General features: G+C 37.7%; 1 protein-coding gene and 1 pseudogene across 5 annotated transcripts in view; both read right to left on the bottom strand.

Annotated features, from left to right (window-relative positions):
• Window positions 1–20,561, bottom strand: part of LOC131688844 (MOB kinase activator-like 2) — a 498,911-nt gene that overhangs the window by 278,553 nt on the left and 199,797 nt on the right. The window lies entirely within an intron of this gene.
• LOC131694431 (U4 spliceosomal RNA) lies at window positions 16,634–16,713 on the bottom strand (annotated as a pseudogene).

Raw genomic sequence — 20,561 nt, 5'->3', positions numbered from 1 at the left:
TCATATTAAAGGTGGTAGTCAGTAGTTGATGGAAATTAATGATTAGCACTATTTTAAAAATCAAGATGGCGACTTCCGGTTACCACGAAACAATGAAAATTATCATCAATATGGGTTACATTTGAAAGGCGGTAGTCAGTAGGTGACGGAAATTGATGATTAGTGCCATTTTAATAACCAAGATGGTCGCATCAGCTTATAACAAAACAGTAAAAACCATCATCAATATGGGTGTCATTTGAAAGTTTGCAGTCAGTAGATGATGGGAATTGTTAATTGCCGCCTTTTTTAAAATCCAGATGGGGGCTTCTGGTTACAACAAAACAGTAGAAACCATCATCAATATGGATGTCATATGAAAGGTGGTAGTTAGCAGGTGATGGAAACTAATGATTGACGCCATTTGAAAACCAAGAAAGTGGCTTCCGGTTACCACAAAACAGCAGAATGGGAATCAATATGGGTATCATATTAAAGAATCATCAATATGGGTATCATATTAAACGCGGTAGTCAGTAGGTGATGGAAATTGATGATTGTCGCTATTTTGAAAACCAAAATGGCTAACTCCAGCTACCACGAAACAATGTAAAGTATCACCAAAATGGAGTATGAGTAGGTGACAGTAGACCACAAAATACTGGAAACATTAATCAAAATTCATGTTCTTATAAGGGAGTGAGTGATTAGTAAATAAAGTTTAAATTGGCGATTTTCGATTCCTACAAATCTTTAGAGCGCTCATTAATATTGGTGGAATTTGTAATCGGATGATACATAATTGCCAGAAATTTGTTATTAGAAAATGTAAAATAAATACTAGATTGTTGCCACATTGAGCCATTACCATTTGAAAACAAGTTGAGAAAAAAGGAATGCAGTAAGGTAATTGAATCTAGTAACGTAATTAAAATGAATAAAACTAAATAAATTTTAAAAAAATAAGATTTAACGAAAATTCGTTAAAAATCCGTAAAGATATGGCGTTTTCCGTAAAAACGATTCCGACGAGATCCAATTCTAAAACCAACCGGTACCTTGTCGACATGGGTATTAATCTACGTAAATTTTCTGTGAGATGTCTGTAATGGTCAAAAATGGCCGCGGAAAGTCTGTAGCAGATTCCGGCTACTGAGAGGGAAGTAATCAATTTTCCAACTGGAACATTATCAGTATGTGTTTCAAACTTCATGGTTTGTTCAGGGAGTTGTCTGTAGATACTTTTTAATGTAAAATGTGGCCGTGGGCAATCTGTATCAGGTGCCAGACTACCAAACTCCATGAGTTTTTGAGATATCTCCATAGAGACACCTTTAAAGCCAAATATGACGATGGACAATCTGTAGGAGTTTACGGGTACCCCGGTGGAAGTGGCCAATTCCGAAACTGGCCGAGTCCTTAACAATATGGGTATCAAACTTTCTGATTTTTCTGGGAGATGTATATGACTTCTTTGTGACTTAAAATGAGTATACAATCGGTAAAAGGTTCCGGGTGTCTCGGGGCAAGCGGCTGATTCCAAAAATAAACCGAACCGTATCAATACGAATGAGCCAAAATCCATTTTCTTCGGAATATGTCTGTGGCCATAGTGTCCGGTCATTTGACCGACTGCCACTTGTGTCATTTGGCCGACTGTCCATTGGTCGAATGTCGTTTGGAGAATGCCGTTTGGTCGAATGGTATTCGACCAAATGGCATTCAACTAAATGACCCTTTCGTTCAAATTACCCTTTCGGTCAATTGACCATTTCGAACTAACAACCTTCGGATAACTAACATTCGGCCAAATGACATTTGGCTAAATGACCTAATCGGCCATATGAAATTCAGCCAAATGGCTATCGGCCAACTGACCCGGAGCCGGAGCCTTATTCAATGATAAGTGACCACGGACAATCTGTTGGAAGTTCCAGGTACCCGGTGAAATCCAATTCTAAAACTGATCGAAACGTTATCAATAATGCCAGTTTTTTTAGGAGATGCCTGTAGAGGCATTTCCAAGATCAAAAGTGGCTCCAGACAATCAGTTGTAGATTCTCAGAAATGGAAGTTGGGGTGGTCTCTAAAACAATCAAATGATGCCGATTATGGCTACTCGAATGTCTAAAGTAATTAATAATGAAAAAGTCAATACTTTAAAAGTTAGTTAGGTTTCAAATGAGCCGTTAACGATTGATGGTCGCAACCGCAAATGATACAAAGTGGCTATTCTGGACAAAGATTGTAGTTTTACTAGATTACTAAAATGCAGTCAAAATTTGACTTTTGTCGCCATGTTTAAATACAAGATGGGGAACCTAAATTCGATAACTTTGCAATGGAAAAGATAAGATAAAAGAGGCCAAAGATTTACATTCACTGCCATACAAATAAAATGACGGATCGAAATTTAGGATAGCAAAGTTTTCGTAACAATCTATCATCTGAAACCATCCCGTTTAGCCTAGAAGCTAGAAATCGTTCTGCTACTATAGTAAGGCAAGCAATCGAATCTAACCACGCCTCGCTTTGTCTACTTGCAAAAGCAAAATATCATTGCCTCTCTCTACTGTGTGAAACGTAAACAAATATGAGTGACAATCCAAATCTGCAATATGTCCCGAAGCGGGCGCACTGTGTCACGATTGACTCGTCGAAATGTCCCGTAAGACCATTTATTCGTGCCTCGAAACAGTTGTTGACAATGAATATGAAGCTTACCATAACAGAAGTTAGCACAGTTCAATTTCACCACCTACGCCATTCGGTTCTGATTATGTTCAAAACACATGCAGAATCATTAGCTTCGCTTAACAACAAGCTACACGCCTTCGAGTTTGAGCTGGTACCACGCTCCAATATTATTATTATTAAATATAAAATGTCCAAATATGGAGATACAATTCGATTAAATGTCTAACTAGCGCCAAGACAGTATCAGTTACTGATGAGCCAAAACGGAAAAAAATCAACTTTTTTTGTAGAAGAGTAATGCCAAAACTCGCCGACACAGCTGACCTTCTTATAACAATTCCTTCTATATTTTTTTTATTTTGATTATACAGGTTTTAACCTTAAGGTCATTCGTCTCTTCGGGTTAGAAAAATCTATTAAGAACAATTTCTAACCCTATTTGCGGGGTTGGGAGCTGCGTACAAGGCAATCGATTTACCAACTACGGTATGCCCGCCCTCATTTTATAAATGTGACTGATGAAAGATCCCTAGTAGGATGCGACAGACCTCTAGTTACTCACAGCCAGTAATAATATTATTCTAAATACTAACGGGTCGCGTTTTCCATGTTCGACAAGCACAAAACCTGAACAAATATCACCCAATCCGTTAACTCTAGTTTCCATCAGATCGATCACGCTCCAAATGCATCTCTGGAACGAAGCGGATAGCCGTTCCGCTTCGACCAAGACACAATGGCCATCAGCATAGCATACATTTTCCCTGCTGATTCCCTCAGCATAATAATGCACAAAGCGGTGCCAATCCGATAATCTTGCTCATAACTGTAAATCATCAAAGCCCCACTCGAGACTAGTTTGCATAGCTAACTAAAGAAAGGTAAAAGCAAACTATGTACTCAATCTACACGAAGACGACCTTTCGCCACGGGTTCCCTCAATTACCAACAACCGCGGGGAAGCCCTACTGAGAGCAAAACTGTAATAATCCATTCACTATCCATGAATCAGCTGGTTTCATTTTTCTTTACTGCGCTCACTCTCATCTGCTACTAACCATGACCGACTTAACCTCAAACAAGAAATAAATTCGTCATTTTCCACGGTTTATGTATACCAACCGGTAACAACCTTGCACTTCAACGAAAGTCCAACGAAATGGCTGCTACCGTGCCGTTGTTGGGTCTGCGGCGAAAGGTTCGAAACCAAAACACTTAACCTGCTTTTTCGCCAACACGGTTAAAACTTCAACCGGGGTCTTCTGTGCTGGGTGGCAGAGTAATTTGTAAATCTAAGCAATTGTACAGCAGCTGACTTTGCGGTTGTGTTTCGGATTTCAAAACGGTGCACCGGAAAGTACCGGGGGAAAATACAAAGGAATCGGATAGCCGATTGCATTAGCATTCGTCCGTTCGTCCATCGGAGCTCCGGTCTGCAGCAATGCACGCGCACGCACCTAGACCGTGACACTGAAATCCGCTGTAATCCTGCCGCATATCAGGGGCGGTTTGCTTAGCTTACAACAACACTACCTAGCTGTCTCACAGACCAAGTAGTGGATGGAAAACCAGGAACTTAATGTCTCTTGAATGCTAATCCTTTTAGGGCTATATCTTACAGAAATGCAAATTGTAACTGAACCGGTGTGGAAAGATCGCAAACCCTAGGGTTTAAATGGGATTAGAGTGACCTTGTTTAGTCGGTGCAGTGGCACAAGTGTAAAACCATCCTCCATGTGGCTAGCTAGGAAATTCAAATCAAATTGTCGTCCATTGTGTAATAATTAGAGTCGGAACGAACTGGAATTGGAAGAAGGTAAAACTGAGACAAGCCACAACTGGATCTGCCCATCAGGTCATTGGCAGGTATCTAGTCTAGGAAAAGTGTTTCTGGCCTATCGGTTTAGCAAACTGTTGGGCCAAACGAAGGTGATACGAAGGAATAAAGGCGACTATGAAAAGGCGGTTCTGAGCGGCCTTTTCATAGTCGCCATGTAAGGTGTATAATTTTCATGCTGATTGATGGTTTTTCGTTACTTAATTATGTGTTACAACTAACAAATGCTCATGATTGGTTTCCAACGCCCTGGCGGCACTTTTGACAGTAACAATTACTTCCTGTGAGATTTTTGCTTGGTTCTTGATCCTTGGAACCAGTGCACAGTGGTCCGAATTCACAATTTAGGAAGGCAAAAATGTTTGTGGCTAAATCTTATGTTTTAGAGCTATGATGTCTTCAGGACAAATAATCAGTATTGATTAGGCCATCTCCAGATAAAGATGGTATTAGGGTGGCTCTTATTGTTAGGGTGCTTCAAGAATTATTTTCTGATTGTGAGGAGATAGAATATTGCAGTCTTCAGCAACATTGTAGAGGAACTTACACCAAGCAACTTTGCCGAAGACGTCATAGTTATATCTCCAAAGGTTTTTATTTTATAGCCATTTTAATTGAGCAACTTAGGGTGTTTTAACAAAACAGTTTTTTTGCTCTAACTTTTTTATTTTTTATTTTTCGTAAACGGTGATTTCAGACAACTTGCAAAGCTTATCGAGACAATTTTTTTCATAATAGAAGAATTCAGATATCACTTTTAGAACCGAAGTTATGAGTAATATTTTTTTTTTTTTTTTTCGAGAGTTGTCCTACTGGAGCTGTAGAGCTAGGTTCTCGGAAGGGCTCCCCGTCAGAATCACATACTACAATTTGCAGACGAGACAGGCAATGTCGCCCAATAAAACACTGCAATAGGCCAATTGTAGCGGGCCGTGATTCTGAATGTGATATTCATTGTACGGTTCAGGCATGTGCGGGCGTAGGGAATCGCGTGTATCATCGCGAAGGGCTCGAACATTTGTACGTTAATGTGCTCGATCGCGTGTGCGTTTGTATGTCGCGTGTGCTAACGTGTAACTTCGCGTGCATGAATTCTATTTCATAACCGTGTGCCTTTCGCATATTCGCGTGTGTTTTAGAATAATCGCGCGCGGACCGTGAATCTGATACTTAATTTTTTGTGTACGGTTCAGATTCCAGAAGGAAGTGGGTTCTTCCATATCATTAGAGTTCCCAATCATGTCGTCGTAGAACGCGTGGTCTAGTGGATATGAGCTTTATTTTTTTTTTTTTATTGGTCCAACTGAATGTATAGACCTAAATTGCTAGAATGAAGGTTAAAGATTTCCGGACGTGACCGATTCATGATCGCGCATTTGCGGGTTGGCGTTTGAGATCGCGTTTGTAACTTCGTAAGTACTAAAACGTTCACACAATTGCCGCAGTGTTATCAAGTTTACGCGATCGCGGGCATAGGTGTGCGTAGATGATCGCGAAGGGCTTAAGCGTTCGTATGTTGACGTGTTTGTCGCGTGTATGTGACTTCGCATGTATAAATTCGATTTTGAAACCCTGCGGCGATTCATATATTCGCGGACCGTCATTCTGATCTTTAGTTTTCGGTGTACGGATCACATTCTGACAGGGAGAGAGTTACCCCATATCACTAGAGTTTCCGGTCATGTCGCCATGGAACGATTTGTCTAGTGGATATGGTAGTTATTTTCAATTTTATTATTTTTTTAATAATTAACAAGGACCTAGATTGTTTGTACCGAGGATAGATACTTCCGGACGATCCCGATTCATGATGGCGCGAGCGCGGGAGTTTGTAGGTTGACACTTGAGATCGTGTTGGTAAGTTTATGAGTGCTGAGATTTTCACCTTATCACCGGGGTGTAATCATGTTTGCGAGTTCGAATGTTGCTTGGAAAATCGCGAGGGGCTCTAACGTTTGTGCGCTGACGTGATTTTGTAACGTATGTTCTTGAATGGTTGCGCGAACCGTGAGTCTGATATTAAATTTTCAGTGCGCGGTTTGAATTCTGGCAGAGAGTGGGATTGTTTATATCGATAGGGTTCCCGGTCATGTCGCCATGAGACGTGTTGTCTAATAGGTATGGGCGTATTTTCTTAAATGGTCCAGCTGAAGGCATGGACCTAGGCTTCTAGGATCAAGGATAGACTTTCGGACATGACCGATTCGTAATCGCGTGCACGATGGCATTTTTGTAGGTTCCCGCTGAGACCGCGTTAGAGAATGTGTGAGTGTTAAGACGTTCACTATCACCATCTTTGTTGACCCAGCTGAAGGCGGGTGTAGAATGGCAGTATAGGACTCGAAAAGAAGAAATAAAAGACAATATATGAGAGACGTAATAGATTAGATAGGTACAAGATACAGCTGAAGTTATGATCATCACATGAGACATACATTAGTACTTCAAACACTACTAATACTTGAATAGCCAATCACCACACATAGCACATCCTTTCTCAATTATCTATTTGTTACTGGTTGATTGTTGGTTATGAGCTGGTGAATAGAGGAAAGGTATAGAACAGACAAAAGGCTCATATCAGCCCTCCCGGCCTCCCCGACACACCACTATCGAGGCGTATTGTAATCAACATCTTGAAGCGGGCTTCTTATATAAATCAAATCCTCAGTAGTCATAATGTTTGGTGGAATATTAACATGAGAACTAATTAACCTCTAGTAGTAGAACTTGGTGCAAATAAAAACTAAAAAGAGCGAATCCTTATATTTAGATAACTCTATTGAATATATTGTGGCTTGATGATGTTTACAATACCGTCAATCCCATCAACCTGCGAGAGGGAGAACCGAAGTTATGAGTAATATTGAATAAAAAATAGGTCCTTTTTAAATATTTATATATAAAACTGGGGCAAACAAAAATAATTTGTTCTTCTTGCATTTCAAAGAGAATACTTTCATGCATTTTTAGAAAAAAAAATTGCGAAGGAGATATTTCTGACAAAAATTTAAATGATCTTTGAAAATTGTGATTTTACTACCGAAAAATGCCTCATGAAGAGTCAAAATTGCTCGAATGGGTCACCCAAATTAGGTGATATCGCAATTTCGATGGAAGATCCATTTTTTTGGTAGTATGTGGCATTGCAAAACCAAATCCAGATGGGTTCCGCGAAAAAAAAAAATTTAATATTTTTTTTAAGCTGCGTACAAGGTAATCGATTTCCAAATACGCTATGCTCGTCCCCACACTTTATTTAGAATAATGTAAATGGCGGACCATCTTTTTTCTCGACGGCATGTTGTTAGGTACAAAAAGTAGTATATGTGATATTTTTTTCAAACGAAAAAGATTTATTCCATTTTTTATAGACAATTGTTTAAAAAATCTACAAAATAGAAATTTTTCCGATTGGAAAAAATCACGAACAATCTGTGACAATTTTATTGCTGATTAGTTCGTTAAAATTCAATTAGGTCGCCCGTAGTAACATTCTAAAAATAAGCGGGCTAAAAACTTCAAATGTCAATATTATCACAGACTAACACACATAGAACTCGAAAACAATTCTTCGCCCGCTTTAACGGTCATTTTTAGTTGGGACTGTGGTCGCATTTGAGATTATGGCGCCACTGATATATCGTCGATGTTGTGCTATTTTATAACAAACGTCATTTTGGGGTAAACTTAGATATGCCATATTGCATTTTTCGGTAGTAAAATCACAATTTTCAAACTCCATTTAAACTTTTTTCAGAATATTTCCTTCACAATTTTTTTTTCTAAACTTGCCTGAAAGTATTCTCTTTGAAATGCAAGAAGAAGAAATTATTTTTATTTGCCCCAGTTTTAGATATAAATATTTAAAAAGGACCTATTTTTTATTCAATATTACTCATAACTTCGGTTCTAAAAGTGATATCTGAATTCTTCTATTATGAAAAAAATTGTTTCGATAAGCTTTACAAGTTGTCTGAAGACACCGTTTATAAAGAATAAAAAATTAAAAAGTTAGAGAAAAAAAAACTGTTTTGTTAGGAACACCCCAAGTTGCTCAATCAAAATAGCTATAAAATAAAAACCTTTGAGGATATAACTATGACGTCTTCGGCAAAGTTGCTTAGTGTAAGTTCCTCTACAATGTTGTTGAAGACTGCAATATTCTATCTCCTCACAATCAGCAAATAATTTTTGAAGCACCCTAACAATAAGAGCCACCCTAATACCATCTTTATCTGGAGATGGCCTAATCAATACTGACAATTATTTGTCCTGAAGACATAATAGCTCTAAAACATAAGATTTAGCCACAAACATTTTTGTCTTCCTAAATTGTGAATTCGGACCACTGTGCAGTGTCATAAAAGTGCGTTGGAGGTCGTAGGTTTCTCGTTCCTAAGTTGACCACCGGCAAAGAGCGAAATTCATATTTTGACACTGTAAATTATGAAGGTTTAACGTTCGATGATGTTGGCTTATTGTTATCAGTACGACTCTCAAATTAATTTTCAGGCGCATTAAGGTGACATAGGAGTTCTGGCAATTTAAAAAAAAATTCTCAAAAACAGGAAGACAAAATGGATTGAGATTTTTTGCATATTACAAAATATTTTAGTTTCCAATAAAAGTTTTTAGTAGCATACGAAAACCTCTTCACTACTCCTGCGGGGCTCTTTATGATTGCTAATGCAAAAAATGGATAAAATGCGGCACCATGAATTGGCGCTCGTACGTTCACCGGAAATGACGAATTCGAAGAGTCGAAGAGCATATTAAATTATTTAGTTCTTGACGCATCCTTTTTCAAAAAAAATTATGAATAAAATGATGAGCATTTGAGGAAAAAAATATTTCTAGATAACTTGTTCAACTTTGTGAACGAAAAAATGAAAATGGATTGTTTGAGCGATTCTTGAGATATCATGGTACTAACTTTGAAGACATGATTTCGAAAAAAAAGTCTTCCTAAGAAAAATAAAATTTGAACGCATCCTGTTCCCCTCGTCAATAACTGACACCAACTTGCTGCCAGTTAGACGATGTATCCAAGCTAACACCACATTGACGACAGTTAGACACTAAATCTAAACAGTTCACATAACGTGTGTGAACGCCTAAAACAAATGGCTGGTACCGAGTGATGTCTCGGTTAGCTAAACACAGAAGCTGGGTCGCTGACGGGTATAGTGAAACGAACTGTCTTTTGATATGAAAGCCAAACACCTGCGAGTATGCAACATTTTTTTCCCAAAGGATCTAATTTGCGCAAGAGAATACAATACCTAACTTAGAAAAGTTGGATTTGCATGTTTCGTGTTTCACTCTTCAGTAATTGACACAAACTTGATGCCAGTTAGACGATATATCCTTTAGGAAAAAAAATGTTGCAAACTGCTTTAGGCGTTCACGCATGTTGTGTAAATTTGTGTGTGTTTAAATCAAAATACACAGAAGACCCGTTTTTATCAGCCCTCGGTTTTATCAGTTTTTTTTTACCTAATTGTGTCAACCAGACAGGGTTATAAGGTTATGTTTGGGATTGAAGAAGAACATTATTACAACTTCAGTTTATTGAAAAGAAATAAACAAATATGTTTTGTTATTGTTTCAATTTTGTCAACCTAAAATTAGCCAAGAGGGCTGATAAAAACGAGTCTTCGCTGTATGTTGTTCCAAATTCGAGAGGGAGGCCAAGTTGGAGCGGTTTCAAAAATTTATTTATAATAAATTTTAATATTTCAATATAGGGTGATGAGCCTATTTTCACCATACTAAGCAAGGTGCCTCACTAATTCGATAATTTCTTGCCTTACAATCAATGGAATGCGTAAAAATTGACATCAACCGCTTTGCTTCGTTGTTAAGAACCAATATAATAACACAAATGCGTTGAAAACAGTAAAATTCTCGTGTTTGAGCACAATGAAAACTCGAATCGAGTGCCACTATTGTTGCACTATCATTTGACTCAATGCATTGAACAAAGATGGCAGACACTGCTCTAACCAACGGCTTCAAATGGGTAGGGTGATAATAGAAACATGGCGCAAATAGGCTCATCACCTTAACTAAAAGGAATGAAATCATTTTTTTAGGAAAAGAAAACATCTTTTCCTAGAACTTCTCTTCCTCCTTTGAGGAAAAGAAAACTTGCCCTCTTAAAAAGGGTGCAAAATTGAAAAACAACGAAGATGCGTGTGATTTTATAAATTTTTACCAGAATCACGCAGTTTTAATTGGAAAAAACAGTAAATCCATAAACGAGCTTGGGTTAAAATTGGCTCTGAAATTTATCCAAAATGCAGCCAAATTCGAAGGAATTGGTCTTAATTGTTTTGGGATTATCTTAAAAATCAGAAATACCTTGCTATAATGATACAACAATACATACTTAATGAACAAGTTGTACACATGTGAGGTTTCTATTGAGAATAACACTTTCAAATAAATTTGGAAAAGGCAAGCGAAATATATAGAATGAATAATGAATTATTTCCGGAAATTAATCATGAGGTTTGAAACACTCCATTCCTTCATTCACGACTCTGGAGCTGCCTGTTCTCAGATCACGCGAAGTACTTATGACAATCAGTCTCTCAAGTGTCAATAAAGAACAATGCGGGAAACCCAGCGCGGAAGAACCCAAAACATAAACTAACTACAAAACTGAATGCGCAAACTACTATCTAAACCAGCAACGCCATCATCCATCAACATTTAGAAAAAGAAAATTACCAGCACCACCAATGAGAAAGACAAAAAACAAGGAAAACGATTTCACGACCGCATTCGGCAAAGCGAAGAAACAAATCGAAGCAATCACCAAGACAACAGCGGTGACGATAGTATGGACGTAAACGACAACCAAGATGGTGCAGAAAACGGTTACCCTCAGCGGAAAATAATCTCCGCACGCACTGCACACTGGGCCAGAAAGAGAAATTAGCGAGATAAAACCTCTAGCGCTTTGGGTACGCAATTTTTTTTTCTGAAATGCTGTCTTCAACAAAGCATCATGGATTCATCTGAGCCTTCTATTGATGATGTAAATTAATTTGAATTTTTACTATTTTAGGTGGCGCTACGATGCTAACTTTCTTATTTCACATTTTCGAGGTTTCGAGTCTTCGGCAAAGTTTTATAACTTCTAAAACTATGACAAGTTGTCGAAGATACCTAAGCTCTATATTTATCAGCAACAAAGTTGTAGCGGTTTCTATAAAAAATCACTAAAATTCACTTTTTTTTGTTCTGACGTGTCGTGTTATCAGTTCTGATAGAAGCGTAATGTTGTAAGTGATAAATTGAACGAAGGTGAAAAAATAGAGCACAAAAAACGTGAATTTCAATGAAATTTTATATAAACCGCTCTAACTTTGTTACTAATAGACATAGAGCTTAAGCATCTTCGACAATTTGTCATTGTTTTAAACGTTCTAAAACTTTCTCGAAGAGTTCAAATGCGTAATAAGAATATTAGCAACGCAGCAAACTCCGGGCGATGAATTCAAAGGACACGCAATAAAAATGTTTAGTTTGTTATTTATTTGTTGTAAATAATAATTGACATACGGCTCTGTAAAGCTTACGAATCGAACCGTGTCAAATTAATAAATTTAAAAAAATAACTGATTGGCGGATGGATGTTATGCCCATTCTTGTTGTGAGCCTCGAAATAAATGAATTTAACCCAGTTCAACCCTTGGTTCGTGATTTTATGAACATTTATGAACCCCTCCAGAAGTAGCGTTCAAATCACTTCAAGCAAGCACTAATACTGCCAAAATTAAGTCATTACCCTACTCGGACGAGAAAATCTCAACATTCGCATGATTTGAAAAGGAAGAGATGTTAGATTTAACTCGCTGCTCTGACAGTATTGCGCATGATTTGGCAAACTGTAAAAGCTGCAACGAGTTCGAGCCATTGACTGATTAAAAATGGTAAAATTAGAAGTTTAATTAGATTGTTAGGCATTTTTTCAACAGCTTTGAAAATATTAGCTGCAGCTTCAAGTGTAATGAAACTTTTGGAAATTGATAGAAAAAATTATGCAGTTGCATTTTTTTATTTGAGTCCTTCTCAATGTTAAACATCAACACTCCTTAGCTTAAATTGTTACTGTTGACATTTTTTCCGTGGAAAGTAGGTATGACATCGAAATCAGAGACCTCCAAATTCATAATCGACCCCTGTGTACAATTTTTAGAATAAATAAGTTATCATTTTTTCAAGTCGTCCGCCATTTTGAAACCGCCATTTTGATTTCGGCAAATTCAATATCAAATGCGTAACGCCTGAATGTTAAATTTTGGACAAATTGAACAACATCATCGACATTTGGCCAGCATTTCGGAATTTTCGACCACTGTGTAACTGGAGATGGCCAACTCTTATGTCACGTGGCTACTATTCAGTGTGCTGAGTGTTGTTCGCGTGATCTTTGTGAATCCCATTAGGGAAACTCATGTCATCTGATGTGCAACTGTCTTGCAGTAGTACAATTGCGTTTCTGGGTTCTTGATTCCCCATACAGAGAAGAACATATCTACAGCTAGTAAAAACTCAAACTGGTGTTTTTGTTCCTAACTCAGTGTGATAAAGAGAGCTTAAGACTTTATCAGTAGGGTTAATTGTTTCTTCGGGAGTAAACAATCCAATCTGCTTACTGTTTTGTTATTCCATTATTGTCATAATTCTTTCGCCTTCCTGTCCCTTCATTGTTTTCGACTGATCGTAATTATTTTCTCTCGTACTTTAACGATTCCTTTTTTATTTTTAGTTTTGAAGATGAGAATTTTTAATTTTTTTAATTTTTTTTTCCCATGACAAGGAACAAATCACCGAATAGGGGGTAACGCACAAATCGAGTCAAAATATCCGGATTCCTGATTCGTGAATGACTGGCGTTCACAAGGGAGTATCTCACATATTTTTCGCAACTGACTTTTTCTCCTTTTTCAATTCTTTAAAATTATGAACGTATAGTGCTGTTTAAGATATTATAAAAGTACCTTAATGTCAAAAAACACAGTTCGTTTCACTATACTAGTTAGCGACCCAGTATAGTTTGGCTAACCGAGACATCACTCGGTATCAACAAGTTACTTTAGGCGTTCACACATTTTGTGTAAGAACTGTTTGGATATAGCGTCTAAGTGGCGCCAATTAGTTGGGATATGTCGTCTAACCGGCAGCAAGTCGATGCCAGTTACTGACGAGTTTCAAGAAAAAGTAGTGTAACTATTCGCCATCTAGGTGTGCTAGGTTGCAGCTCATATACCCGATTTGAGTTTAATTGCGTTGTATGTTGACAATTCGGCCCCCAAACAGTCGACCCTGATTATGCATGTCTTTTAAATACTTGCTATTTATGGATACTTTCTGATTCATCAATAGTGCTATCTTTGAAAATGAACCACCTTAGTTATCTTAATAACCTCCTGGCCTTATTTTATTGCAAATAAGCAGTAGTTTTCAATCTATTATTTTTTACATTGCACATTTTTGTCGTATGCAATTTTAAATGTTCATTAATTTGATGGCATTGAACTGAGCAAACTAGTTTTGTTGTTTGATTAGTGTTTATTTCACGAACTAGGGTACTAATCCATGGGGTGTATTTACTGTGTGTGGGAAATACGCATTATCTTGTCTGAGTGGAATGATGGCTGTTGAATCACGTAAGAGGATCGCCAATTCAAATTCGCTCGAAAATCAGTTATCATTTTACGGCAGTTATATCAGCACGAGGGACAGATGTTTTATAAACATATTCATTGGTACGTTTTTAGTCTATTAAATTATGCTCAATATATTAATTGTTATCATTGTATTGATTACTTTCATATTCTCGGTAACATATCATTTTGAGCAGCGCATGCTCTCTATTATTAATTGCCATGTGCACCATATTTCATCATTGACATAATATAGCTAGATTTACTGAATTTTCGGCTTTTGTGGTATGTTTGTTTGGAATACCTGATTTATTGCACCGTATAAATTAGTCGTTCTAGTTCAGGATCCAGAAAATCTTGATCTGGCCATTTTCCTAACTCAGCTGAGCTTTTTTTTTTATTTCGATTATAGAGGTATTAACCTTAAGGTCTCTTATGAAAAATTTCTAACCCTATGTGCGGGGTCGGGACTCGAACCCAGGTGCGCTGCGTACAAGGCAATCGATTTACCAACCACGCTACGCCCACCCCCTCAGTATAGCTTGATAATTATCGTAAATGGCGACAAAAACAGGAGTCCCTTCTTTGTTGCTTGCTTATGCTTTTTCTGGCTTTAGCAGATCATTGTAATAAATAAATAAATAAATACATAAATAAATAAATTAGTTTCACTTCGTTCTTCTGGGCTCCAATCTTGTTTCTCTTCCTAATAGTTGCTAGTCATGACGTACTTAAGCTTAACAAAAATTACGCGTGCATGTCGTCGGTCGTATGTCCGACATATGAAGTTGGTCGCTTCAGGTACTTAGGTACTGCTTATTCCGCTCATCACAGCCATCATTTTATTTAAATGTTCGTGAAGAAAGAAAACGATATTGTGGGAGGCAGGCATAACGTAGTTGGTAAATCGATTGCCTTGTACGCAGCTCACCTGGGTTTGACTCCCAGCCTCGCATATAGGGTTAGAGATTTTTCTAATAAGATTTTTCATTTTTCTAATACAAAAACAGGCGAATGGCCAAACCTTAAAACCTCTATAATCGAAACAAAAAAGAGAAAAAAACGATGCATAATTGTCGTTTAATGACTCATAATAATACGGAAGCTCGAAACATGACTGTATGTTATCGTTACAACGAAACCTGTTCGCAACATTTCCAACTGTTATACAAAAAAAAATGGGCAGCAAAGGTTGTATTCAACAAATTTATCATCAATTCTCGGCAAGCGGCTGTCCAGAGATAGTTGCATAAATCGTACCACTTACCAAGGTGAATCCAGATTTGCTTGACTTATTACCCCATCCCACTAACAAAAACTCCTTCCCGTGGCAAATGTGGAGATGTAAAGGTATAAGAACTTTTGTTACACTAACATTCTTTCCTTCCCCCGAAGAACGTGACCGGTGACATAATTTACATTTCAAAGTATGCTACTCTCGAAACGTGATCCTCCACGGGAAGGAGTTTTTGTTAGTAGGATGGGGTAAAGAGTCAATTAAATCTGAATTCACCTTGATAAGTGATACGATTGATAAAACTATCAGAAATGTGTTCATGGCTCTAGGCAGCCGGCTGCCGAGAATTATTGATAGATTTATCGTTTGGTGAATAAACCCTCACAGGCTCCTTTTGGTAAATCACTGTGCGGTTTCTCTAGTTCTAATCAATCACGGATTAGCAACTACGTATTGTGAAGTGAAAGTGGCACGACCGTACATTAAAAATTGGCCGAGAAAAACGACGCACAGTGGTCATAAAATGGAAAACCGTCGCAGTTTCGAAATAACAATATCTAATGCTTTCTGAGTCTCTAAATTACTATGTACCATGTTGTTTTTTTTAAGATTATGAGATTCTACTAGGTTTTCTGATTTTCTCAATAATCAAACTTTTAGAATCCTGTATATCTGGTATCAAATATTTCGTAAGTCTTACGCGCTTAGAACTTAAACTTTATGGATGAACGCTTTTTTAAATTCATTGATTCCAAGAATCATTGTGTTATGCCTTCCTGGGTTCCTAAATTTGGCTTTTGTGCAACAGATGCACTGCGATCAGTATTTAGATCAATTTCTTAATCTAAGAGTAATATCTTCTATGACAGGATCATTAGAATATTTTTATTGAGATACATACTTTTCCCATTTAGATATTGCACTTCGTATGGAGCTTTAAAATGAACCAACTTAGTTATGTTAATAACCTTTCCGCCTGGCCTTATTTTATTGCAAATCAATCTATTATTTTTTAAATCGCACATTTTTGTCGCATGCAATTTAAAATGTTCGTTAATTTGATGGCATTGAACAAAGCAAACTAATTTTGTTGTTTGATTTGTGTTTATTCCACGAACTAGGGAACTAATCCATGGGGTATTTACTGTGTGTGGGAAATACGCATTATCTTGTCTGAGTGGAATGATGGTGTGTATGTGCGAGTATTGCTAGTTTTCAACTAGCAATAATCGCACATCGGTTAAACCTTATTGGTTACGATATCGCCATTACGCAAAGCTATGGAACTTACTGCCTATTTGAGATTCGCAGTTCAAATATCAAAAGCTGTTCCTCTACCAAGGACTTATAGTCTGCGATTTTTGTGCGTGATTCAAACGATTAGATCTTTGACAAAATTATATCAATTAATTTACGTGATCGTCTTCTGTGCGCCTCCATCAACCGTACTTTTCTGCCGGCCGTGTCTCGTTCGTGATCAATAACAAAATATATACGAACGCACAGAAAGTAATTTATTACGCTACTTTCACAGAACAAGATCTAGGCAAACCCGTAACGTGACATCGCCAACATGATGTCATTTCTGTCTTGCGTACGCATTTCGTAGTCCTACGTGGATGCGGTCATTGCTTTCATGAGTAAACCGAGCGTACAGTTATTAATATCACCCTAGTTTCGGTTCGAAAGGGGGAGTGTACGGATTGGCGCTGACAGAAGGTACGCGTCCTATAATTGAATATTCGTGGGCCGAGATCGAAGCTTCGGGCGGTAGAAAAACATTGAACCACGATTGTACAAATATGATAACCATAACAACGTGGAACTCGCTATTATTTTCAACGAGTTGAAGAGGAAAATTGAGGATCCTGTCTTCGGCAATTTTCGTACGGTTGATAAAAATAACCAAACGTGGCAAATCGAATGGTCCATACAACCGGAGTACATTCCTCATTCACCCGAAATACATCGGAGTAAACCCTTGACAGCAACAACCTGCATCAACCGAATAAAAATGATCACTCCAAAACAACTTTTTTTTCCGATCTCACGCCACGGCCAAACTCTTCCAATCGACGAAAGAGAGCCGCCTTCCCCTCCCTCTATTAGTTAACACATGAGAACTGCTTTCAAGGTTAAGTAGGTACATACATACATCTTTCCTAACGTCAAACAAAGCATCCATCAGGGTCCGACGCCGTCTGCAACTCGCCGAGCTAACTGCCGCGCAACCTCCTTCTTCGTCACGGTAATTTTGCACTTCGATTGAACAAAAATCCTTCGAACAAAATGCGAACACAGAAACATATACGTTTGCCCTTCGGAACCATTAGCCAGCATCGTGTATCGCTGGACGACGACGCGACGGGCGGTTTGCGTTTCTCTCTCGGAACTAATTGAAATCTTTTCCCCGTGTGTGTAGCTTAACTGCTGCCTGCCACACCGTCCACCGTCCATTCGACGCATCGCGATCGGTTTGTTGCTCATCTCGGCAGCGTTACATGCGGTAGAACTGATCAGAGCTGAACTTCCCAGCTTCGAGTCTGTAGGTAGATCGGTACATAAATCACGACCGTGATGGATGTAGAACATATCGAAAACAAAAACTAAACAGAACACGATCCATTCGAAAACTATCTCACAGTATCTAAATAAGTACGAACGGATTCGAAGCCGGTTCAAATGGCGGAGAACCGGTTTTCGGTCTGCACGACGCTGCCTTGAAGGGATGGATGGCTGACATCGGAGTCAACGGAACTCCGCAACGTCATCCTGGCGGCATCGTTCTTGGTTCGGTTTGCTTTGTCTAAAGGAGTTGGTGTTTGTTACCTTGCTGTGCGGTGTTTGAGGTGCAACTTATTCAGAAGTCGTGCTGACCAAAAATGAAAACTGGTTGTACAAAAACTTTTTCAAAATATTTCAATTTTGAAGCTGTTGATCGATTTGTAAGAAACGTAGTGAGGCGCCATTATTGGAATCGATCCGGAAATATTTTCCTGGTTCGATTAACCTGACCAACCTCCTTTCTATTTGTCCAAAATTGATGTCTTGAAAAAAATATTAAATCAAATTCACTAGTAGGCTTACTTTCCATGTCGAGTCTGCTGATTTTTAAAAACAAGGGACTCTAATAGATCACAATAACAATCATACTAAATACAGGTTGGTATTAAATAAGTCCATTTCCTTTTACTCTTAACGATTTTCTAATGAAGTGGTCTCCTTTCCAACAATCGCACCAACAAAAACATTCTTCACTTGAATCTTCTATGTTATCACATGTTACTACTATTCCAAGGTGTATGAATTCGTCGACAGCCTCGTACCGTATTTCTTCCAATTCCAGCACAAAACCCACTTCGCTCGGACTGCCGTCCTCTATCAGCTACCATAGAGTTTGTCTTGTCAAAAATTATAACGTATGCGGAATAAAATTTGGAAAAAAAATCAAAGTGCAATTCTACACGGAAAACCGATTCATCATAATTTCAACTAAAAAATTAGTTGAGTTTTTGGTTTCGTCTAGTTAATATTTGGACGAACTGAGTTTTTGTTGAAAACAATAAACCAACGGTGTTGGTTTGATGCTGTCAGTTTCAGTCTGGACAAGAACGTTTGAGCCTAGCCAAAAACTAAAAAAGCCTACCTGAGCTAAAGCTTGAAACGCTTGTCTCAGCTTGTAACGCTTGTTTTAGTCCAGACACAATTACATATGCCGTTACACTACCTTTTTAGGACATTTCAAACATTTTGTTTCACCGACCAACGGAAGGTATGGAATTAAATTGTTGAAATACTCCATATACCAGTAATTCACACGTTAATATCATATAGAGTTATGTTTCTCATAATGTTATCTTTTTATAAACTGCATTCTTAAATAAGACGAAATAGCCAAAGGTATTTAAGGATTGTTGGTAATTGATTGATGATTTCAATTTTAGATGAAAGGTATAATTTTTATTTCTTTTCTATTTAGTCAGCCAGCACTACAAGAAAAATGACAAATAATTATCATATTGCACATTACATTTGCTAATAATTGCAATTTTACTATATAATTGACTAAATCCGAAATAGAACGATTTTGACAATTTTTGACAATACTTTTACAAAACCGCGTAAATTCCAAAACCGCATGAATTTCAAAATCCGCGTAAATGGAAACCGCGTAAATTTCAAAATCCGCATAAATGAAAACCGCGTAAACTTCAAAATCCGCGTAAAAAATCCACGTAAATAACCTGAGTGTACATGTATTGAAAAAAATGTCAATCAAAACCATTCCTTTATTGAAATGTTTTTAAAGAAATACTAGGTAAAACCAAAAAGAGGTCAGTTAAATTTCTGTTTTTTGTGTACTGGTTCAGGTAGTTGCGTCCAGGCTAAAACAAGCTTTCCAAGCCGAGACAACTACCTTCCTGCATAACCGTTATGCCTAGCGTGTATGAACATAGTTGCAGTCGCTACCTTGATGTATTTCAGTAAGGTGTGAATCTTGGCTACTTTGTTGTCATTTCGTATGATGTGCGTCTTGAATGATATTATTATTTGAGAATCTCGCAAAATTAAGAGAAAATTAAGTTACGTTTATCATTTTTCTGTTGAAATCAACTAATTAGGAAAACAATAATTTGTATTGTTATTTTCTTCATCGAATAGTTTTCAGTGTATTGTAGAAAAATCTTTATTAAATGATCTCTCTATACGAAAACATTTGTCAGCTTATTAACTTAAGGCAACAAAAAATTTGAGCCCATTCCAGAACCTTTACGACAGTTTGCGAGAACTTATTGCATAGTAGTCGAAAAAGTTGGTTTTAGGTAAAAAATTATTGGTGCATACTCTCCGCTTCAAATTAGCCTAGCAATACTCAATTTGACTCAGTTGTGGTACATTTGGCGGGGTATCAGTTTTTTGTACAAATCCATAATGCCATAATCCTCCATTGCGTCCTAAGTTTTTTTGCCATTTTGTTTACATGGTATCTCCTAGCGGGTCGAAATCAACTCTGGATGTTGGAAATATGTCTGTCTAGAGTATGGCGTTTAGTATGGTGCCTTGCGCAGGGTTGTATTTTTGTTTTAATGCTGGAAAGGTTGTCCAAATTTCATTCCGCATACGTTAG

The sequence above is a fragment of the Topomyia yanbarensis genome, chromosome 3 (assembly GCF_030247195.1).
Source record: "Topomyia yanbarensis strain Yona2022 chromosome 3, ASM3024719v1, whole genome shotgun sequence".
NCBI classification, from domain to species: domain Eukaryota; kingdom Metazoa; phylum Arthropoda; class Insecta; order Diptera; family Culicidae; genus Topomyia; species Topomyia yanbarensis.
Note: the sequence above shows the minus strand (reverse complement) of the source record. Positions and strands in the feature narration are given on the sequence as shown.